Below are 25439 nucleotides of genomic sequence, written 5' to 3' on the forward strand. Positions count from 1 at the left end.
AAATAGTAAAATGAAAAAAGACTTAAAATAATTGGCCAGATGGCTGTTAAATTTATGAGAAGAGGCTCAACATTAATATTCTGGGAAAAGCAAATTAAAGTAATACTTGGATGCCATTATTCATCCATTGGATTTGGAAAAATTAAAAAGAATGATCCACCCAGCACTGGCAAGAATTCAGGGTTGTGGGCACTCTCATATATTGCTGGCGGGAATGGGAATTGTAACAGACATTTGCAAAAATGACTTGGTGATACACATTTAAATTAAAAGTACACTTACTCTTTGTGGCAGAAGCTGGCTAGCTGTTCACAAAACTTGATTCCTCTTCTTCCCGGACACACTTAAACTACATTTTCCAGACTCCTTTGCAGCAGGTGACTGAGTCCTAGCACAGGGGAGACACCGGAATCACCTGTTGAAGGCAGCGGAGCCCCAGCAGCCCAGGCCACGAGTGACGATGTGGAGCAGAGACTTCGCGTACCTGGAACTAGCTTGGACTGTTTAGTCTAATTATGTTTGAAATAATACACATTCCAGGGTCTATTTGTTTTTGTGTTAGCTTACTCTAACCTATATGCCCTGTGACCCACCAATCTCACTTCTAGAAATCTGTCTTTAGAAGTAAAAGCGCCAGTTCATAAGACTATATCTATACGGAAACATTTAACTGGAAAAACTGGAAACAACCTAAATATCCATCAATGAGGGAATAGTTGAGTACACTATACTGCATCCATACTAAGGAATGTTATGCAGCTATTTTTTTTAAATGAGTTATTTCTGTATCTGCTGACCTGGAGAGATATCCACAATGTATTGTTAAGAAAAGAAAATCAAGTTGATAACAAGTTGATAACAAAAGGATAAGTTAAAACAATCCTGTTTTTGGAAAGAAAAAAAAAAAGAACCCCAAAACTGACATATATGTTTGTATATATTTGTATAAAGATGGAGGAAAGTGTGCAAAAAAACAGATCACATTTTAACATTAATTATCTCAGGGCATAAGGATGAGAAAATACAGGTTATGGGAGGTTATGACAGAACAGAAGCTTACCTGGGTATAATAGTGAATGAAAATGTACAATATAGAATTATGTCATAAAATATGGAATCAAATATGTCAAAATTGAGTATTATGTAGACAGGATAAAAAGATAATGTCAACTTATATAAAATTCATTTTTTTCAGATGCTAATATTTTAACATTACTTTTATAATAAAAGAATATGGAAATATAAAGGAACTGGTTTAGCCCCTACCTGGTATTTATTGGGCTGGTGATGCCCCATAATTGACATTTTTAAAAACTGAAGAACCTAGATTTTAGCATATGTATTGGTGTTGGGGTTGTGTGATTGTGTTGTTGAGTTAAAGAGCTACCCTACAACATTGTGATGGTAGAGTCTTACCTGGAAAATACAGATGTTCCCACAGTCAACCATCTTGGGTAGAGTTCAAATCTAGAATAGGAAATGAGTACTCAAGAGGCAAGCCATAGACTAGAGCAGCTTCTTAAAATTTAATGCACATACAAATCATCTAGAAATCTCATTAAAATATAGACATAATTCAGTATTATAATGGCTTGGGTAAGACCTGAGATTCTGCATTTCTCCAACAATATCCCAAGTGATAGGTCTTCACTGACCCTTGAACCACACTTCATATAGCAAAAGGCCTAAGATAAGGGAAATCTTTCCACTCTCTCTGGGACCAGCAGTGTGGCAGGAAGTAGTTAAGCTGCCCCAGGCAAGGCAGGAATAAGAATGGGAGCTGTCTGGGTCTGAGCCAGAGCCACAGTTGTAAACTGTTGTCTACACATACACCTCTCCTCCATGACCATGAACCTTCGGAGATACCTTATTCTAAGTTACATCCTGGTCTCTGCTGTACTGTCAGGAATTACAAGGGAGGACCAGTCCTATAACTGAGAAGATGCAGTCAATGGTAAAAGCAGAATTCATTTCCCCTGAGGTCAGAGTGGTGGCAGCATAGGCGGCAGCAGGAGGCAGCTCTGTCCAGATGGTCTCATGAAGAGCAGAAGCACTGACATAGCACCAATGTGGGGCAAAAGAACTGAGGCCCTGTTTCTGAGCAGGGAGCAGTACCCTGGTGTATCTGTCAAGTGACAAAAGAACAAGATAAAGTGGTTTAAAAAAAAGGGGGGGTGTATCTTCTCTATAACAAGAAGTCTGGATGTCAAGCAGTTTCAGAGTTGGTTAATTCCTAACACAATGACACCATCAGGGACACAGGTTCTTTCCATCTTTCTTCTCTGCTCTCCCAGGCAGGTTGGCTATTGTACTTGGCCCTGTCCCTTCAGTGTGGCAAGATGACTGTGGATGTTTTAAGCATCACAAACTCACAAAACATTTCAGAAGAGAGAATATCTCTTCTTAATGTCCCTTTTAAATAGCAAATAAAACTATCCCAGAAGTACCTGTAGCCCCCAGAAGATTTCTCTTTGCAACTCACTGGCCAGAACTGCACTGCATGCAAGTTCTATACCAACCACTAGCATGGATAATGGGATTCCCTTACTTGACTTGGAGTCATCAGGATGACCCCTCTGGACTGGAGTGGGTACTAGTCTCCCCTTAAGTACAAAGCTGCCTGGTATCAAAACAAAATTGCAATCTTTTAGCAGGCAACTAGGAACAATGACAGTGGGGAAGACAGACAATGGTGTCTTCCATACCTGCAAAACTCCCATAAATATTTTCCATCAATAAAGCTGGTATGTGTTCAAGCCACCCTAATGCAGTTCATGTATCAACACTAAGAGGCAATAAAAATGAAAAACCAGGAATGTGGAGATCAAGTTTCACCAAGAACTATAAAACTGCACAGAAAGAGTCCCACCCAGACTATGCACATTCCTATTTCAGTGCTTTCCCCTGTGCAGAATGAGCTGCCTCACTCTCACATGCATAACACACACACACACACACACACACACACACACCCCTACACTGCTCATCCTTTGTCTTCTAATCGAGGCACACACTTTGAGTCTTCCATATTTTGGAAACTTCTCCGACTAGTTCAGCCTACAATAATTTCTTGATTCTCTGTATTCTTTGAACATTTGCAGTATGTCACACAATTTATCATTTAACTGGAGTACACATTCTCTGAAACTATTGGTTTCATATACATAATGGTAATGGGATGTTAAAATGGGAGTCCTTCTGCCTCGTTTTCCCCAGTAGCACCAAGAAAACAGATGCCAGCTATCCCCACTTTTCAAAGCAGAACGTTAAGCCACCTATGCAAGACTTGTAAAGAAAATAGTTGACAAACAGTTTTGTCACCCTTGTCCTCAATGGTATAAGACGTCAAAATTGAGGAAGCTGGAGATTAGAGAGAGGTTTTGGTTCCTCAGCTAGTGTGCATGCTGCCTCAACACCCTCCAAAAGACTGAATTCAACTTTAAGTGAAACCCCAAAACAACAGTGACTTCTAAAAGGAAGATCTGCATTTCTCTCTATTGAAACAAAAATTAAATTAGTGGCTTAGGGCTGCTACTATGACTCTATCCACATTCCAACCAGTAGAAGGCTAAAAGGCACCAGCCCTCCTTTTAAGGACAGTTCCTAGAAGTTTCATACACACTCTTTATATCTCATTGCCAGAATTTGGTGACATAGCTACCCCTAGTTACCAGGGAGATCAGAAAATACAGGCTGTATTCTGAGAAGCCATATGTCCAGCTAAAAAGATAAGGTTATATCCCCATGGAAGAAGAAAACAGATACAGAGAGAAAACTAGCTGTTTTTGCTACAATCCTCCCCTTGAATCCCCAAAGTATCCATATACATCCTTCTTACAATACACAGAACACACCCATACCCTCCATGAAAGAAGGGAATGACCCAGGCAGTAACTGCATTCAGCTCAAATCCAGGATTTGTGAGTGATGCTCAGTCTGCTCCATCAAGCCCAGATGTGGCCCTTAATGGTCAGGCGCGCTATGAACTAACACTAATCTAGCTTTCCATAGCATGCCTAAAATAGAAGTCATAAAAATATATATGAGATAACACCAATAAAATCTCCCATTTGGAAATGGGGAGAATGGGAAATGCCAGAAGTCACTGGTCAGTAACTACTGTCATATCTCACTGGGCAGGAATAGCAAATACTGCCTTCTGTGACAGTAAGTTGGTCCCTTGGTTAGACCATCTGGCAGTCTCCCATTCTCCTTTCTGAAATAATTCCCTTGAGCCTAGCCCTGCCTATGCCCTCTGGAAGTTTCTTCCTTATCCATCATCCTCTTGACCACATCAAAATGGGCAATGGAGATTATGACTCTCTTCCTGCTAATATAGGCTCCAGCACCCAGGGATTGCTGTAAAGGATGATGCTCATGGCTGTTCTTTTTTCAATACAATTTCCTCAAAATTTTAGTAGGCTTCTTCTAGTCTATTTGTTTGAAAACTGACCAAAGATCTCATCCAGACAGAGTTTTTAAGCCTAATGACTCAGGTCTTCAACTTACGGGCCTATGTTCTGGCCATGTCCCTTTCTCAACTGGTGGCAGCTGAAACAAAAGGCTTGAATAGGTCCTGATTTTTGTAGCCAGCCAGGCTGCTTCCCACTGTATAGCAGGAAACTTTCAAAGGAAGTTTCTTGAAAAAGGCTTGGGACCATACTCTCATCTCTTAACAAGGCTGACATTTTGCAACCACCTCTTCAATGACCCCAAATTGCTAGACTCTCAGTAATATTACAAGGCAATCCACGGCACAGAGTTCTTCCCTTAGCAAAGCTGTATTTCTTTCCATCTCTGCTTGTAGACTAGCTAGCTCTAGGCTGAATTCATCTCTCTTAGGAATTTGCTAAAAGGAACAAGCAGCAGCCAACATCACCAACATTCTGACCTTTTTCCTATGATTTCCACTAACATGTGGTCTGTCTTCCAAGGTATAGCAGATGACTATTTGACCAAACGCTTTGCCACCACATAACAGGGTCACCATCTTTCCAGCCTGCAATACTCTGTGTCCTTACAGTGCATAATCTGCCTAAGTTCATGCCACATATTTTACATTCTGTCACATGCAGCACTCCATTTCAGATACAAAATTCTGAATTAATTAGGATTAGACTCAGTTACAAGTGTCAGAAAACCTATAATATATTATAATGGATTTTAAAAGATAGAAGTTTATTTATCTCTCACATGAACGTTTCAATGGGTAATATGTGGACAGTGGCTCAGCACTCATCAGGGACCCAGGATCCTTACAGATGCTGCTCTACCTCCTCAATGTGCCACTTCTAGCTCTGGAACAAGATGGCTCTTCTAGACCAGCCATCTGCATTCCATCCAGCAGGAAAGGGGGGTGAGAAGAAGGGCATACTCTCTCCCTTTAAAGACTTTTGCTGGAAGTTTCCCACAGGACTTCTACTCAACATGCACTGATCTGCATAGCCATGCCTAGTTGGAAGGTGATTCTGATGGGCAGTCAGGGTTGTAAACCACTGTTATAATCCTGAGAAAAGAACATTATTGCAAACTAAAGATCACGGGGTAACCAAAAAATAATGGCACTTGCCTTAGATTTCACCCAGAGCATGTTAGACTGGCCCCACAGCAGAAGCTTGGAAAGAAAGAACAATGACATTTATGATAGTACCCTGTAGGAGTCCTCATTTTTGATCTCACAGTTACATAAATCTTTGGGTCTCCATACTGCCCTGTGTCTGCCAGATCTGTGGCAAGAACTTGCTGCCCCATTGTTAACCTCTGACCTCCACGCTGGGAAAAAGCATTTGTTATCACACAGAGAACAAACTAAGGTGATGCTAAGATAGCCTTGAATTATATCTTGGAACCAAAGAAGAAGATAGGAAACGTATGAGATAGATTCAATATGGAGTGGCTGGAAATTCTGTATCAAGTTATGACCAAATTCTACAGTCCATATTGTCACTTCTATACTGAAATTGTCCCATATCTAAGCATGTTTTTGTCTTACTGAACCAATGAAAGGTCTGCCAGAAAGCTGAAATAGCCAGCATTGCAGTACAGACTCAAGGAGTAGACTTTGTCATCTGGGAGAGCCTGAAGCGTACCAAATTTAGCGATTCTGATTCAGTTGGTTAGCTCAGAATGCTTCCCGCCATCACTCCCTCATCCCCATCTCTCCTAATGAGACCTTAGCAGGGCAGCCCTCCTACTTACACACCATCACCACAACTACCATCCTCTGTCATGGGGAGCCCAGTCCCATTAACAGGGCACAATGGCAGGATGCAGGAAAAGAGCCAGGAACTTGCAAAATCATCAGCTAACATCTAAGAGCAGCTTTATTCTGTCAACACGAAGATGTCATGTGTCAAAGTAGGAGCCTGGCACCAGGATCCCCCAGGAGATGGTTCTCAAATGTTCCTTATTCCCCCAAACCGCTGTTTATCGTACAGCTCCATTGCATAGACAGGGGCTGATTGCCAAATGCACCATGTCCCAAGACTTGACCCTTGAGCAATCACACTTTTCTGTGAATGGATCCCAAAGCTTGATTTTAAGAGAGCACCCTTTTCATAACCTAAAAAGGAGAAGTGAATACATTTAAACCCACTCTAGTACAATATTGGCCTTCTCCATCACATGCTGTTGTCTTTTGTCTGATGCAAAGACATTTTTTAACCAGAAAAAAAAAATGTAGTCTACCATGAGCCTAAGCTCAAGTCTGCGTAATTGCAGTTGGTGAAAAGAGCCTTCCAAACTCAATATATTTTTTTAGACTATTCCCAGTAAAGGGAATCTTACACATGAAAGGTAAGTACAACCAAAGATGAGGCCCCTTGCTCAATTGGACATGAAAAGCTTTACCCTGTTGCCTCCCATACTCTGTCATCACCAGAAAAGTCGACTTACCTCCTAGAGAGATTAATAAAAAAAGATCCCCTGATACCCATAATGCTGCTTACAATGCTTTCCATCCTGAGTAGTTCCAACACCACCAAGTCTTGAGTCCCAGTCTTTGGTTTTAATCAGGTATTAAACACTGGAACATTAGACAAGTGAAACATTTGATGATGACGATAATGAGTGGCCCATTAAAGGTAATTTTTTTTAGTTAATGAGCTCTCCCCAAAGAACAGCCATGTACTGTACTGAAAAATGTCCATAGGACTCACTGCACTTTCTCACTATTTATTTAACTTTATGTGGATGCCATAAAACTTCTTTATTTGCTTTCAGTTAGTCCATAGGTTTTGACAAGATAAATTTTTATTTAGGTCTTTTGCCCAGCTACAATCAGAAACAGGAGACTCACTTTCCAAAGCTGGGCTGATAGATGGATTAATCAAAGCACTCCCCACCCTGCTTTCCTTCCAGCAACCACAGGGATCAACAAACAGGGCTTTTCCTTAATTAAAGAAACTCAGCAACAAGGTGATTTATCCATGATGAATCTTGCAGGCCTTTTCATTGTGCACTTCACTGTTGGCCACTGTTTGAAATTTACCAACATAAATAAAGCCTCTCCATGACTAAACAAAGTTAAAGTAGCAATAAATTGAGCCTGCTGTGTACTCTGGGCTAGATCTGAAGCCAACATAAATACCAGAATGCCTTGGCTGTGACATGCCTGACACTATAACATCATGCATTCCCAAACAGAACAGCCCACCCCAGGCCAAGGCCTAAACCTAATACAATTCCCCTAAATGAATCAAATTGCAATGGTCTAGACTCAGCTGTGTTCCGCATGCAGCTTCTGGCTTTCTTGCCCTCCACTGTGGAGCGATCATGTTAAAAAATAATCTGTATGCTGATCTAAATTTCACTTTTTCTGCATGATTAAATTTTGGCAGAAGTAAATCTCTATTATTCTCACTCCCCAGGAATGTTTGGAAAGTTACTAAAAACTCAGGCTTTATCAGCTTAAGGTCTAGCACTGCAAGGAGATCCCGAGGCCTGCCTGCTGCTGCCCTCAGCCTGAGACGGCCCAGAGGCTGAGGCGGACACACCCGGTGTTAACCAGGGGGAGAAACTTGGTTCATTTAAAAGTGGACCAACCCAGGCTTCTCCCCCAGGGGACCTGCTTTGCCAAATCTAGCAACAGGCTGTAATGAAATGCCTTCATGAAACAAGAAAATCATCTAAACAGCCCTATTACTGATAAAGAGATGAAAGGGGAGGAAGAAACCTTTTAGAACACACACATAGGGTATCGAATTTAAAAATGGAAAAAAAATCTAATAACTAATTGGTGAAACTATAAAACCTGCCATAAAATACATTTTGCTTAAACTACTTTACACAGGGCTGTATAATTTTATGTAACTTTTTATTTATGTTGCTGTAATGCAAGCTGCACTGGAAGCCGAGAGGAAGAAAGGAATGGAACAGTTTTTAACAAGGAAAGAAAAAAAAAAAAAACAAGTCCATCTATAGGGCTTCAAACAAGATTCTCTTTGAAATAGAAGGGTTAAGGAGGAGAACCTATTTACTCTTAAAAGCCTCTGAGCAAAAAATAATTTTTGTAATGAGCATCTTTCTTCTACCACTATCCTCTCTGCCCCCAAGGCCTTAACTATATAACATTTATAAAGTGGGTTCTCCGGTGTTTCACAAAACTAGGGTGTGAGTTAAACAAACAGATCCATGCCGTTTAGACTAATCTTCTGAAACCAGGTTTTATTGTGTGAAATATTTAAAAGAGAATAATTCAACTTCTAGAGGGATCCATATAAAAATGAAGCCCATTTTAAAAAGGTATTGACAAGCTGGCAAAGCTCACAGGACATTGCAACACCGTATTCAAAGTATTCTAGAAAAGCACTATCTATTATTACAAGCTCTTTTCTCTTGATTTGCATGTGACAATTCAGAGAATATTGCATCAATGGGAAAAGAGGAATAAGTTGCAATATAAAAAACTTTCAGTAAATTGCAAACAGGAGAAAGTAAAAAGTGAATATGTCCAAGTGGAGGGAACACTGAGAAGCGGGCAGCACTCTTGGGGTGCAGATGATGTTCTGTTTCTTGATCTGGAGGCCAGTTGCTAGGATGTGTTCAGTCTGTGAAAATTAACTGTACACTGATGGTATGTGCAGCTTTCCCAATGTATATTATATTTCAATAAAAAGTTCAAAAAATAGCATTTGTTCATAAGAATATCTTAAAAGAGATGCAAGGAGTGGATATGCACATAAAGAACCATAACAGCATTGTAAGATTTTCCTAGGGAAAATGTCGATCATCCCTTAAAATGCAGGGGCCCTCAGAACTCTGGCTAATTTTCAAAGCAAGATGGAGTTGTTTTTAGAAGCAATTTGCCTTCTATTAACAATGAAATCTGATTCTGCCTTGAATATTAGAAAGTGAAACATATATACAACTTAGAGGGACTGTTGAAGTATCAAACAGATAGGGCATTATTTGGGTAGGCCGAGCAGTCAAGGCCACTTTACACCATTACAGGCCAGACTAAACAAACCTGACCCACAGGGTGACCCTCCAAGGATCCCAAAAGATTGGAAACTCTGAAAAGGCAGTCCTGACCAGACTTTACAGCCTGGTAATGGCATGCAAACGACACTCCGTCTCTGTCACACAGCCAAAGGTTGGTGTTGTATATGAGAGCAATTTCCTCAAGAATTCAGAGGAAACCGTGATACTTTGCCTTTTACGTACAAGGTTCACAACATCAAGTGTATTTACTATTGGAGACACCCAAACCCCCTCATGAATAATGCCCCATCAAACCAGCCTGCCCTGGGCAGTGGGGGTTTCCTGCCCTCTTCCCAATCAGTTGGCAGGGGCACATTTGTCAGATGCAGGAGGAGGAAGAGCCCACTCATCCAAGACAGGAAAGGCCTCATTTGCAAGACATTTTAAAAGCTGAAACAGTGTCTAGGAAAACCTTGTCGAGGTTTGGAGTTGCTCTTTGCTGCAAGGCAGGTTTTTACTTACACCCTCCCTGTAGTTCCCTCTCAAGGTCCTCAGCACAAGCAATTCTTGCCTGGAGTTGGCCCCAAACACGGAGGTCAGCCTGTGCCCGTAATCCAACCTTGCTCACCTAGGAAATGTGGGCAGGGGGCGGCCTTAAGTTCAGCTTATTCAAGGACCTGTTTCCACATGTTGCCATTACGGGACTGTATGCCCCACACAGGATAATTCAGATCTACCTCGTGGAGAATTAGTTACTCCAGCAGCCCTCGACAAGAAATTGGCTGGGAAAGAGGATGTGTTTGCTTAGCCAGGGGAGCAGAGAGAGAGAGAGGGAGGGAGAAAGAAAGAGGGAGGGAGGAAGGGACAGAAGACAGACAGAGAAAAGATAAGGACAGAGGGAAAAGAGAGGAGGAGTGGAAGGAAGAGTAGGAGAGGGGAGGGGATGAGGAGCAAGGGGGAGGGGAGGGAGATGAAATATGCTCTCATGAGGAGAAAAAACTTTTAGGATGACTTCAAATTCACGTATCATCATGAGTCATCCAGAGCTTTTACTTTCATTTCTGTTTTCTCTCACAAAACAGGCCAGGGGCCTTACTCCTCATTACAAGCCAGTAGCTGCTCCCCAGAGGCTTCTCAAGCATGTTAAAGAGAGGTGTGTCCCTGCCTCCAGAATTCCAGAACATCTTCTATCTGACCCATCCAAACATCAGTCCCCCTCAGCACCACCACCAATAATGTACCCGGGCCCATAGTTCTATTTAACAGCAAACTGTATCTGTGCAACTTAAGAAAAAGACATAAACCTCACATAGAGGATTTAAAGGCCATTCACAATATCTTTTAAAACAATCCTCTTTATCCCCATTTAGAACCCAGAATTTAGCTTTTTATCCATCATCTTTTTTGCAGAAGATGACTAAGCCCACATAAGTTTCAACAAGGCATTCTTTTCAGCCACGTTTCTATCATTCAATTCAAGGGGCTCTTGTTTTTAGGAGAATCATGAGCCTTGTATCGGAGGGAGATGGCACATGTGCAACATTTGTATTTGCAAGTATTTGCATCTTGACTTTTTCTTTCTTAAACCAGCTGGACTGTTTTCAACAGATAAAAAGAAAGATAATGTGGCTTGCAGGTGAAGCATACATAGCCTGGCCATCAGGAGGAACCAGGCAGCAGAACCTCTGAGAAACAATGGTACAACTGCCTGCCCTGGAAAGAGAGGAGGGCACTAGTTCAATTCAGCCCAGGCAGTAAATAAATAGTCTAGGTCTCAAGACGACCAGGCCTTCCACAGGGAAGAGAGAGGGGAGCTGCCAGGGATCTGGGAGATTCCTTCACCTCCCAAAAAGGAAAGGAATTGATTTTTTCCTAGCACTGCTAGGCCTGCACAGTTACCTGCTCCAGTTTCTGTGTATATTCAACCAGAATCCAAAAATGGGGCTGAGGAACGTACCACCAGCATGGTGGCTGGCCCCATACCCTGCAGCAGCAGCCCCTTTCATCTCTGCGAGGGTCACTTCCCAAATGAACCCTGGCCCCACATAAGTTTAAACGAGGCGTTCTTCTCAGCCTGTACCCACAGCATGTTTCTATCACTCAATTCAAGGGGCTTTTATTTCACCCCTTCTCCCTTCTTCCTCTGCCCTTTAATCCCTCCTGGGGAATTGAGTTATGCATACTGCATGAAATGAGGACCACAGGCCGGGCCTCTACAAGCTGCTAATTGAAAACCTTGTCAGAAGTGGGAGGAAGAGGCAGAGGGGGAAAAACAACAACCCTTGACAGGCCCCCCTTTCATGCTGTGAACAGCGAGGTGGCCTCCCAGAAGGGCGGGCATTGCTCCATCTCAGCCGCACAGGAGCCCTTCCTCCTGGCTATGAGGACTCAAGGACTGAGTCTCCAGGAAACAGCCCCGAGTCTCCCAGAGGGACTGGAAGTTCTCTCTCTCTCCCAGGGAAACTGTCTAGTCAAAACGGGTTGCAAGGATGTAGCTAATGGGCTTCCAGACTGCTCACCAACTCTGGACCCACTTGCTCCAAGAATGTGGAGTACCTGCTGCCTCTGCCTGGGCCCTCCTCCACTCTCCATGGCTCAACCTCCCTGGACCTCAGTTTCCTCCTCTGTAAATGGGGTAAGAATCATCCCTACTTCTTAGGGTCACTATAAGGATAAATGAGATAATGCATGTAAGCATTTAGCACAATGCCTGACACAGTAAGTGACAGCTATTAATATTTTGTTCTCATTTATAAGAATGAGAATTCTCTCCTTCCCAGTTTGGAAAATGGCCAGGAGATGGGAGGGATGGCTGAGACGGCTACAGTACCCCTGTTTCATAAGTAAATCTGGGACCAATTCTATGGAAGCCTTCAAATAAAAACAGGGAACTAGAAGGCATGCATGTGTTGAGGCAGGGAGAGGAAGGTGGTAAGAATTCAGTGAAGGAGAGAATGAAAGGGGAAGAAGAAAGAAGACAAAAAACAAATATTTTCAGTTAGCTATTACAGAGCAAGCACATTCTAGGTGCTTTCACGGAATGTCTCAACAAGGTGATCATCCCCATTTTCCACTAAGAACATGAGGCTAGAACAGTTATATAGGCTCCCTCAAGTCACAGAGCCCCTAAATGCTGCATGGAGTTCCCTCTGACTCCCAAAACCTGTTACTGCCGTTAAATCCCACATGCTCTGAACTGGGGATTCCTTCCTGCCTCTGAAGAGGGGCAAGAAATCCTTGGACTGGTTCTAGTCCAGTTCTCAGGAGTCAGACGTGTTTTTCTAATGCTATGTTTATAGAAGGTTCAGATTCGAATACTGGCACCTCCTTTGTTTCGGACAGCAATTCCCAGCCTATTTTTCCCTGCCAGGGGTAGGTGAGAATGTGTCTAGAGCAATCAATGGAAGCTTTTTAATGCTTTCTGTGAAGAGCTCTAGCTGAAGTGTTAACATCCAGGTTAAGAATATGAAAAGCAAGCTAAACGAAAGCATCCGATTACAATGGTGGTGACTTTATCAGAGGACCTCCAAAATCACTAGCAATTATGTGGTACAAAATGCCTACATTACGATAACTGTGATGATTTTGTGTCTACTGATGAGGATAATGACTAATATATTCTGTCAACAGACATGACAGCTGTCTGTACGTATTTGGAGGCATATATTTTTAGATGCAGTTACTGTACCTCCAGCTATTTTAACTACTAAATTTTGTTGACACAATGCAATCGGGTAACAAGAAGGCTTACGGGAAAAGGTTAAAATTCTTATTTCCAGCTGTTTCTCTTCCTTATATCATTTTTGTCTCATTATTCACTAGGATCCATAAATCTGCCACTCAGAGCTCAGACAAGTGATGTGCTACAGGGAAATTGCTAATGTCAGTAGGAAACAGAATAAAATAGAACCCTGGATTCCCAGCATCCTGCAGCATTCTGCATTCACCATGTGCCCTGCCCAGTGTTCATTCTAATACTGCCCAGAAGCACTCCCATCTGATAAGGGACATGTGCTTCATTTCCTCTGCCCCAGCTCCCGATTTCCAAATTGGGGGGTGAGAAGAGAAGGGAAGGGAAGTGGAGAGATCTGCAAGACGGGCTCTAATTTTAAGACAAAAGCCATCCCATTAAATCTTAACAGATGTTTTTCAAGTTTAGAAGATTAAGGAAGATTTCAGCATCAAAAATCAAAGAAAATACTCCATGACCTTAAAAAAGGATAAAAACACAAAGCTCTAACAAACCCAAAGTCCACTTTGACAGCTGTCGCTGACGGAATTGATGAGGTGCTATTGATGTTTGGATTAAACCATGCCTCTGTGATCAAGTACTCAAACACAGGATAAAAGACGAATATATTCTTTAATCCTACCCACTAATTTTGTCTAGGCTCTGAAAAGAAACAATACTGAACAAATGTTGAAAGTGACTTCTCTTCTGCTTATTGACAAAGCTATTTTTATTTCATTAATTTGCCACGTATATCCTATCAGTGTTTAAACTAACACAAGGAAATCCATACAAGGTACTGAACTCTCCACAAACAGATTGCTGCAACTTCCAAAGTCACTAAAGGTAGAATCAATAGATAGTGTTGCTAGAAAGTGAGGAAGATGTTACAGGAAAATGTAAAGGAAAAATTGGATCCCAGTTTATTTTTCATTTCTATTTATTTTTTTTCTAAACTGTAAAATAGCAGTGGAAATTCCAATTTTCAGCCTAGTAAGCTTTGAAAGAAAAGAAGAAAAACTTTTTTTTTCTTAAAAAGGAAAGGGTGAAGAGGCAATTAAGTCATTAATTACTCTCTTTGTCTAATGCTGTCCAAACCATCAAACTTCCCCATTCTGTCTTCATCAAAGGTGAAGCTCACTCTACTCTACAATAAGTATCTCTTAATAAGACAGTCTCATGTTTCAAAAGCTGTTCTACGAGGAATTTAGATGAAGATAAATTAAAATAACACTTAGCAGCAGACCCCAGAGTTTAACAGCCACACAGCGCCCACTATCACCCAAGATCCTCAAGTGAGCAGTGAGAGGTTTCCAGAACCAGGACACTGTAGAGAAACAGTTGACTATATGCAGGGGGTAAGGAAGGAAACACTGGGAAGGAAAACACGCTCTCTGCAGAAGGACCCAGAGAAAACACCAGAATGTCCTAAACAGCGTAGGAGAAGAACTAAATCAGTCTTAGGACCCCTCGAGTGGGTGGGAATGAAGTCAGGGAGATTTGCAGGAAGTGGTCTCCACTCCACCCTACCAGCACATCTTCAACCCCTTTCTGATCCCCTCTTCCAGGAAGTCTACAAATGTCCCCATGAAAATACCCCTAATTCTTTTATTTTTTTTAAGTGGCAAAAAATGGCAATTTGTTTCCTCATGTTAAGTTTCCTATTGTTGATCTGGATAGAGGCTTTCATTCCATAATCCCTTGAACCACTTCTCTCCAGTGGCAAGGAAAGAAAGTTGCAGCATACAAGGTGGATGCATATATAAGCAAAGAATGAGCAGGCACATGCATTTTAAAGCTATTTTGGAAGACTGGACCATGCTTAAAAAAGAGCCTCCCCCCATTCAAACAAATTTCTAGAGATCCAACCAGATTACACTCTCACAACCACAATGAGAGCGAGATTCAGCTAAGAACTTGTTGATTTCATCCTCAAATGTGCTGCCTACAAGATACAGGAATTACGTAAGTACTAGTGTAATAACAACAGCTTTATTTTGGTATGTTGCTATGGAATTTCAAACAAACAAAAAAAAAAACCACTGATCACTAATTGTGACAAAACTTCTTAGCCACAGCATTGAGAATAGGGCCTAATTATTTCATAAACACACTTTGATTTGTTTACTTCAACGTCAAATTAACTTCAAATATGTAACAGCAGCCGCTGATTTGAGATAGTACACAATGCTGCTTCAGACTGCTCCATGTACCTTGTGTAAATCTATCTCTTTCTTAAACAGATTCATTTCTAAAAGTGCCTCCATAGTATACTCCACGTACGAAATAAGGAGCTACATGCGCATTTTATTTAAAAGGAAATTGTCTCCAGAGTGGGCTTTGTATGTTTGTAGCCCATGTTTTAGCTCACTCTCGTTTGTTCCTTTATACAATAGAAACAGGAAAATTTTTTCAGGAAAATTAGCAGCTCGTGACTACAGAGATACTTGGAAGTATAACATGAGCCTAGAAAAATGACGAACTAGACAGAGAAGAAACTTTTTAATTATGGGGAAATCACTACATGCTGAGTGAGACAGGAGGAGGGAAAGAATGGGAGAAATGGGCAAACCAACAGTGAGGCTTGTACCAGGCCTTCAGTCAACAAGTATTTATTGATTTTATTTTATTTAACCTTGATACAGAGCTTACTTCTCTAAGCAATTTATAATAACTCGATATGGTAGAATATCTTTATTTTACTGAAGAGGAAACTGAGGCACAGAGAGGTTAAGAATTTGCCCAAGATCACATACCCAATATGTGTCATCATTTGGGATTCAAATCCAGGCACTCTGTCTCTTCAATCCATCCTATGCTACCCTGCTTCTGCCAGCCATATTCCTGACCTTGGGCTGTGCCTTGGGATGACAACACATGCTCCTTGCACTCAAGGAGCTTGCATCCTAGAAGACAATTACAATACAGTGTAGTAGGGCTTGAAAGTGGTAAGCACATGGTGGTGTTGGGAGCCCCAGGTAGGATCTCCAGCCAGTTTCAGAGTGGGCAGGGCACCAGTGAGAGGGTTATTAAAAACTTTCTAGATCCAGAGCAGGGTTTCTCAATTTCTGCACTATTGACATTTTGGGTCAGGTAATTCTTTGCTGGGGGGGACTGTCCTGTGCATTGTAGAAGGTTTAGCAGCATCCCTTGCTTCCAACAGCAAGATGCCAATAGCACCACGTGTGTGTGTGTGTGTGCACGTACACACACACACACACCAGTTGGACCAAACAAAAATGTCTCCAGATATTGCCAACGGTTCCGTTGGTACAAAATTGCCTCTAGTTGAGAACCACTGATGTAGAGAAAGTGGTGTCCAAGCCAAGACCTGAAAGAGTAATAGTTGCTACCAGAAAAAGAAAGCTTGGAAGAGCATTCCAGGCAGAGCATACAGCACATGCAAAGGCTCAAAAATGAGAGAGAAGCTGGCACTTCTTGGAAGCCAGAAGTAATTCAGTATGATTGGCTCTTAGAATTGGAGATAGAGAATTAGGAAAAGTGAGTCTGGAAAGGCAAGAAGGATCATCATAAAAGACTGCAAACTCTACTTTGGGAATTGGGATCTATCTAAAGTGCAATTGGAAGCTGTTAAAGGGAGAATGACATGATCAGACTTGCATTTTAGAGTCCTCACTCTAACTTACATATAGACAATGAACTTGAGAAGATGAAGACTGGAGATCAGCCAAGGTACTGCTATATTTGTAGTCTCTTTGCATGTTGATCACATTTCCCATTAACAATAATCTTAATATTTAAAATTAAAGGTGTATGCATAAATAAAAAGCTTTTATGTATCAATAAGGAAAAGATGATCACATCAGTAGCAAAAAAAGAGCAAAGTTCATGAACAGGCAATTCACAAAGAGGAAGTGCAAACAGCCAAGACACATAAAAAATGTTCTGATGAACAAAGAAATGAAAATTAAATAAGATTCTATTTTCCAACTGTCATACTGCCAAACAATCTTTAAAATTGTAATTGCATATCTTTAAGTGCAGAGAAACTGCATTATTCAACACTGCTAGGGGAAGTTCATATTGGTACTGCTTCACTAGAGAGCAACTGAAGAAAAATAATAATAAACTGGGTTTTATAAATTATTAAATGGAAAACTATTAAAGTGAACTAAACATTCATTAAGAGATTGGTTGGCCAAGTTACTGTAATTCTGTATAATAAAATACTATGTATCCATCACGAATGATTCTGTGGAAGTACATTTATTGAGATGGAAAATATATTTGCTATAAGACAAAAATTTTTAAATTGATAACATCTATTATTGTTAAGAGACCAGGGAAATGCACATGGGGTGACTACCACCCTGGGGTCACACCCTCGCTGAACCCAGATATTGATGCCAGATTGGTGTGCCTAAAAGTTGGGAACAGAGGGATGCACTTTGATTTAATCATCAACTTCTGGAGCAATAATCACCAATACTCAGTGGGCCAGGGGCACTTGCCTCAGGGGCAGCCTTCGCAAGAAGCTTTCAGAGCTGCACTCCTTCTGGTAAAGATGGTCTCCAAGAACATTGTCTCACACACCTCTCTTAGCTCTCCGTTTTGCTGTTAGTTAGTTTTTCCATCTGGAGTTTTAGACTGGAAGATCACTATATTTATCAATAGATATTTAAGAATAAACAAAAGACCTGTTTTGATATATGGGTCCTAAATTGCTTGGAGAGCAAATCTTTTTATGCTGGGTTTGGGTAGTTTTTTATAAGGTCTATATACTCTAAAGGGAGCATAAGTAGCCCCTATAACCACTAGTGTCTGGCACATTGTTAAGTGCAAGTAAATATTAATTACATGAATGAGTGAGATAAGGTAACCAGGACAGCCTGAGCCACATGCTAAACTTGACTTCTAACAGATTCAGGGGAAAGTGTAAACTTGTACTTGGTATGATTTAGGGGCTCCAGAATGGTCCAATAAAATACTTATCTCTCCCTAAGATTCACCACTACCTAAACGTGTGTCATTGTGACATGCATTTCTCAGATTTAAATCTAAGATGAGGCATTACTTGTACCCCAAAAATTATCTCTCAGGAAAGAGGGTCAGAAGTGAAGTAGCTTATCTAAAATCACACAGCAAACAACTGCCACTACCAGTATCTAAACCCAGCTCTGCCTGAAATCAAAGATGAGGTGATTTCAGTGGTCTTTCAAGAAATCTTGGAGTCCCACTTCACCTAAATTTAGGGCACTAACTGTACAACTTATTTGACATTCATTATCATAAGGTCTTGTCCTGTGTTGTTTTATGATTTTGCATGTGTGCCTGACCCTTCTCCCCAACTAGATCTGAAATTCTTGAAGCGCAAGCAGCCTCTCCTTGTTCCCCTCCCATCCCTATAGAGACACACACTCGATGCTTTACATAAAGAAGGCACTAAACAGGTGCTTACTGAATAAATAAATGCTAATAAATATTTCTATTGGGGTCCTTAAGGATCAAGCCAAGTCCTATTCATCATTGAATAAATGAATTTATCTTTGCGCAAGAAGCAGATGGGGAAAAAAACATTGTAATTCTTTAAAGATCATAGAGAAATAGAAAGACAAATAACAGAGGGGGGAAAATTGCTTCACTGAAGGCAAAAGTTAATGTCTTTATTATGTAAAGAGCTCGTACAAGTCAATAAGAAACACACCAAGCTCTCAGTAGATAAATGAACAAAGAGCATAAGCAGAAAATTCAGAAGAGAGGTTACAATTAATTTTTTATGTGGGAAATTGTATAGCCTTTTCAGAATTAAATAAATGTAAATAAAAGCAGTAAGATGCTATTTTTCATGCAAAACAAATCAAAATTTTAACTATTATTTTAATAATAATACCCAATGTTCCTGAGGATGAGATAAAACATGCTGGTCGAAATAGGTATTAAGAAACTTATAATTAAATACATGACCTTTGGTTCAGTAATTCTGTTCCTATAAACCTATGCTTGGGTAATAATTCCAAATACAGAAGGAGTATAGCTGGTGACCAGGAGCATAGATTTTGTAGAATCAGATGCACCTGGATTCAAATCCTGGGTGCACCATTCTTTAGTTGAGTGACTTTGGGCAACATACTAACCTCCATAAGTCTTAATTTCCTCATCTGCAGAGTGAATATAATAAGTCCACTAGGATGGCTATCATTTTTTTAATGTAATATAAGTGCTAGAGAAAATACAGAGAAATTGAAACCCCCATGCATTGTTAGTGGAAATACAGAATGGTGACACCACTGTGAAAAATTGTTTGCCAGTTCTTCAAAAAGTTAAACATAGAATTAGCATGTGACCTGGCAATTCCACGTCTAGATATACCCAAAAGAATTAAAAACAGGGACTCAAACTGATACTTGTATAACAGTGTTCACAGCAGCATTATTCACAAGAGCCAAAAGATGGAAAAAACTCAAATGTCCATCAAAGATGAATGGATAACAAAATGTGGCATATGTATGCAATGGAATATTATTCAGCCATAAAAAAGGGAATGGCCATTCTGATACCTGCTACAAGATGGATGAACCTTGAAAACATTATGCTAAGTGAAATAAGTCAATCACAAAAGGATAAATATTATATGTTTCTACTTATATGAAATATCTAGAACAAGCAAGTTCATAAAGACTGAAAGTAAATTACAACTATGAAGGCCCGGGGGAGGAACGCGGTGTTACTGCTTAATAGTGCACTGTTTCTGTTTGGGGTGATGAAAAAGTTTCAGTAATGGATGGTGGTGATGGTAGCACAACATTGTGGATATAATAAATACCACTGAATCATACATTTTAAAATGGTTAAAAATCAGGAGGCGGGGCAAGATGGCAGACTGGTGAGCTGTATGTTTTAGTTACTCCTCCAGGAAAGTAGGTAAAAAGCTAGGAACTGCGTGGACTGGACACCACAGAGCAATCTGTCTTTGGGCATACTTCATACAACACTCATGAAAACGTGGAACTGCTGAGATCAGCGAAATCTGTAAGTTTTTGCGGCCAGGGGACCCGCGCCCCTCCCTGCCAGGCTCAGTCCCGGGGGAGGAGGGGCTGTCAGCTCCAGGAAAGAGAAGGGAGAATTGCAGTGGCTGCTCTTATCGGAAACTCATTCTACTGATTCAAACTCCAACCATAGATAGACTGAGACCAGACACCAGAGACTCTGAGAGCAGCCAGCCCAGCAGAGAGGAGACAGGCATAGAAAAAAAACAACACGAAAAACTCCAAAATAAAAGCAGAGGATTTTTGGAGTTCTGGTGAACACAGAAAGGGGAAGGGCGGAGATCAGGCCTTGAGGCGCATATGCAAATCCCGAAGCAAGGCTGATCTCTCTGCCCTGTGCATCTTTCCTTAATGGCCCTGGTTGCTTTGTCTATTAGCATTTCAATAACCCATTAGATCTCTGAGGAGGGCCGTTTTTTTTGTTTTTTTTGTTTTTTTTGTTTTTTTTTAAATCCTTTTTGCTTTTTCTAAAACAATTACTCTAAGAAGCTCAATACAGAAAGCTTCAAAGAATTGAAATTTGGGCACGTCAAGTCAAGAGCAGAACTAAGAGAGCTCTGAGACAAAAGGCAATAATCCAGTGGCTGAGAAAATTCACTAAACACCACAACTTCCCAAGAAAAGGGGGGTGTCCGCTCACAGCCACCATCCTGGTGGACAGGAAACACTCCTGCCCATCGCCAGCCCCATAGCCCAGAGCTGCCCCAGACAACCCAGTGTGACGGAAGTGCTTCAAATAACAGGCACACACCACAAAACTGGGCGTGGACATTAGCCTTCCCTGCAACCTCAGCTGAATGTCCCAGAGCTGGGAAGGGGGAGCAGTGTGAATTAACAGAGCCCCATTCAGCCATCATTTGAACAGACTGGGAGCCTCCCAACACAGCCCAGCAGCCCAGAACTGCCCTGGGGGGACGGCACTCACCTGTGACATAGCACAGTCATCCCTCAACAGAGGACCCGGGGTGCACAGCCTGGAAGAGGGGCCCACTTGCAAGTCTCAGGAGCCATACGCCAATACCAAAGACTTGTGGGTCAGTGGCAGAGACAAACTGTGGCAGGACTGAACTGAAGGATTAGACTATTGCAACAGCGTTAAAACTCTAGGATCATCAGGGAGATTTGATTGTTAGGGCCACCCCCCCTCCCCGACTGCCCAGAAACACGCCCCACATACAGGGCAGGCAACACCAACTACACACGCAAGCTTGGGACACCAATTGGGCCCCACAAGACTCACTCCCCCACTCACCAAAAAGGCTAAGCAGGGGAGATCTGGCTTGTGGAGAACAGGTGGCTCGTGGACGCCACCTGCTGGTTAGTTAGAGAAAGTGTACTCCACGAAGCTGTAGATCTGATAAATTAGAGATAAGGACTTCAACTGGTCTACAAACCCTAAAAGAACCCTATCAAGGTCAGCAAATGCCACGAGGCCAAAAACAACAGAAAATTATAAAGCATATGAAAAAACCAGACGATATGGATAACCCAAGCCCAAGCACCCAAATCAAAAGACCAGAAGAGACACACCTAGAGCAGCTACTCAAAGAACTAAAGATGAACAATGAGACCATAGTACGGGATATGAAGGAAATCAAGAAGACCCTAGAAGAGCATAAAGAAGACATTGCAAGACTAAATAAAAAAATGGATGATCTTATGGAAATTAAAGAAACTGTTGACCAAATTAAAAAGATTCTGGACACTCATAGTACAAGACTAGAGGAAGTTGAACAACGAATCAGTGACCTGGAAGATGACAGAATGGAAAATGAAAGCATAAAAGAAAGAATGGGGAAAAAAATTGAAAAAACTCGAAATGGACCTCAGGGATATGATAGATAATATGAAACGTCCGAATATAAGACTCATTGGTGTCCCAGAAGGGGAAGAAAAGGGTAAAGGTCTAGGAAGAGTATTCAAAGAAATTGTTGGGGAAAACTTCCCAAATCTTCTAAACAACATAAATACACAAATCATAAATGCTCAGCGAACTCCAAATAGAATAAATCCAAAAAAACCCACTCCGAGACATATACTGATCACACTGTCAAACATAGAAGAGAAGGAGCAAGTTCTGAAAGCAGCAAGAGAAAAGCAATTCACCACATACAAAGGAAACAGCATAAGACTAAGTAGTGACTACTCAGCAGCCACCATGGAGGCGAGAAGGCAGTGGCACGATATATTTAAAATTCTGAGTGAGAGGAATTTCCAGCCAAGAATACTTTATCCAGCAAAGCTCTCCTTCAAATTTGAGGGAGAGCTTAAATTTTTCACAGACAAAGAAATGCTGAGAGAATTTGCTAACAAGAGACCTGCCCTACTGGAGATACTAAAGGGAGCCCTACAGACAGAGAAACAAAGACAGGACAGAGAGACTTGGAGAAAGGTTCAGTACTAAAGAGATTCGGTATGGGTACAATAAAGGATATTAATAGAGAGAGGGAAAAATATGGCAAACATAATCCAAAGGATAAGATGGCCGATTCAAGAAATGCCTTCACGGTTTTAACGTTGAATGTAAATGGATTAAACTCCCCAATTAAAAGATATAGATTCGCAGAATGGATCAAAAAAAATGAACCATCAATATGTTGCATACAAGAGACTCATCTTAGACACAGGGACACAAAGAAACTGAAAGTGAAAGGATGGAAAAAAATATTTCATGCAAGCTACAGCCAAAAGAAAGCAGGTGTAGCAATATTAATCTCAGATAAAATAGACTTCAAATGCAGGGATGTTTTGAGAGACAAAGAAGGCCACTATATACTAATAAAAGGGGCAATTCAGCAAGAAGAAATAACAATCGTAAATGTCTATGCACCCAATCAAGGTGCCACAAAATACATGAGAGAAACATTGGCAAAACTAAAGGAAGCAATTGATGTTTCCACAATAATTGTGGGAGACTTCAACACATCACTCTCTCCTATAGATAGATCAACCAGACAGAAGACCAATAAGGAAATTGAAAACCTAAACAATCTAATAAATGAATTAGATTTAACAGACATCTACAGGACATTACATCCCAAATCACCAGGATTCACATACTTTTCTAGTGCTCACGGAACTTTCTCCAGAATAGATCATATCCTGGGACATAAAACAAGCCTCAATAAATTTAAAAAGATTGAAATTATTCAAAGCACATTCTCTGACCACAATGGAATACAATTAGAAGTCAATAACCATCAGAGACTTAGAAAATTCACAAATACCTGGAGGTTAAACAACACACTCCTAAACAATCAGTGGGTTAAAGAAGAAATAGCAAGAGAAATTGCTAAATATATAGAGACGAATGAAAATGAGAACACAACATACCAAAACCTATGGGATGCAGCAAAAGCAGTGCTAAGGGGGAAATTTATAGCACTAAACGCATATATTAAAAAGGAAGAAAGAGCCAAAATCAAAGAACTAATGGATCAACTGAAGAAGCTAGAAAATGAACAGCAAACCAATCCTAAACCAAGTACAAGAAAAGAAATAACAAGGATTAAAGCAGAAATAAATGACATAGAGAACAAAAAAACAATAGAAAGGATAAATATCACCAAAAGTTGGTTCTTTGAGAAGATCAACAAGATTGACAAGCCCCTAGCTAGACTGACAAAATCAAAAAGAGAGAAGACCCATATAAACAAAATAATGAATGAAAAAGGTGACATAACTGCAGATCCTGAAGAAATTAAAAAAATTATAAGAGGATATTATGAACAACTGTATGGCAACAAACTGGATAATGTAGAAGAAATGGACAATTTCCTGGAAACATATGAACAACCTAGACTGACCAGAGAAGAAATAGAAGACCTCAACCAACCCATCACAAGCAAAGAGATCCAATCAGTCATCAAAAATCTTCCCACAAATAAATGCCCAGGGCCAGATGGCTTCACAGGGGAATTCTACCAAACTTTCCAGAAAGAACTGACACCAATCTTACTCAAACTCTTTCAAAACATTGAAAAAAATGGAACACTACCTAACTCATTTTATGAAGCTAACATCAATCTAATACCAAAACCAGGCAAAGATGCTACAAAAAAGGAAAACTACCGGCCAATCTCCCTAATGAATATAGATGCAAAAATCCTCAACAAAATACTTGCAAATCGAATCCAAAGGCACATTAAAAAAATCATACACCATGACCAAGTGGGGTTCATTCCAGGCATGCAAGGATGGTTCAACATAAGAAAAACAATCAATGTATTACAACACATTAAAAACTCGAAAGGGAAAAATCAATTGATCATCTCAATAGATGCTGAAAAAGCATTTGACAAAATCCAACATCCCTTTTTGATAAAAACACTTCAAAAGGTAGGAATTGAAGGAAACTTCCTCAACATGATAAAGAGCATATATGAAAAACCCACAGCTAGCATAGTACTCAATGGTGAGAGACTGAAAGCCTTCCCTCTAAGATCAGGAACAAGACAAGGATGCCCGCTGTCACCACTGTTATTCAACATTGTGCTGGAAGTGCTAGCCAGGGCAATCCGGCAAGACAAAGAAATAAAAGGCATCCAAATTGGAAAAGAAGAAGTAAAACTGTCATTGTTTGCAGATGATATGATCTTATATCTAGAAAACCCTGAGAAATCAACGATACACCTACTAGAGCTAATAAACAAATTTAGCAAAGTAGCGGGATACAAGATTAATGCACATAAGTCAGTAATGTTTCTATATGCTAGAAATGAACAAACTGAAGAGACACTCAAGAAAAAGATACCATTTTCAATAGCAACTAAAAAAATCAAGTACCTAGGAATAAACTTAACCAAAGATGTAAAAGACCTATACAAAGAAAACTACATAACTCTACTAAAAGAAATAGAAGGGGACCTTAAAAGATGGAAAAATATTCCATGTTCATGGATAGGAAGGCTAAATGTCATTAAGATGTCAATTCTACCCAAACTCATCTACAGATTCAATGCAATCCCAATCAAAATTCCAACAACCTACTTTGCAGACTTGGAAAAGCTAGTTATCAAATTTATTTGGAAAGGGAAGATGCCTCGAATTGCTAAAGACACTCTAAAAAAGAAAAACGAAGTGGGAGGACTTACACTCCCTGACTTTGAAGCTTATTATAAAGCCACAGTTGCCAAAACAGCATGGTACTGGCACAAAGATAGACATATAGATCAATGGAATCGAATTGAGAATTCAGAGATAGACCCTCAGATCTATGGCCGACTGATCTTTGATAAGGCCCCCAAAGTCACCGAACTGAGCCATAATGGTCTTTTCAACAA

At 40.6% G+C, this 25439-nt stretch overlaps 1 long non-coding RNA gene across 1 annotated transcript in view; it reads right to left on the reverse strand.

The window, feature by feature from the left end:
- Nucleotides 1-217: 217 nt before the first annotated feature.
- Nucleotides 218-25439, reverse strand: part of LOC119512670 — a 36219-nt gene continuing 10997 nt past the window's right edge. Inside the window, exons 3-4 of the long non-coding RNA XR_005212429.1 lie at nucleotides 1417-1467; nucleotides 218-388 (exon numbers count right to left, since the gene is read on the reverse strand). This is a non-coding gene — a long non-coding RNA (uncharacterized LOC119512670). The remainder of the gene's footprint in view (nucleotides 389-1416; nucleotides 1468-25439) is intronic.

This window comes from Choloepus didactylus, chromosome 17 (assembly GCF_015220235.1).
Source record: "Choloepus didactylus isolate mChoDid1 chromosome 17, mChoDid1.pri, whole genome shotgun sequence".
Classification (NCBI taxonomy): Eukaryota; Metazoa; Chordata; class Mammalia; order Pilosa; family Megalonychidae; genus Choloepus; species Choloepus didactylus.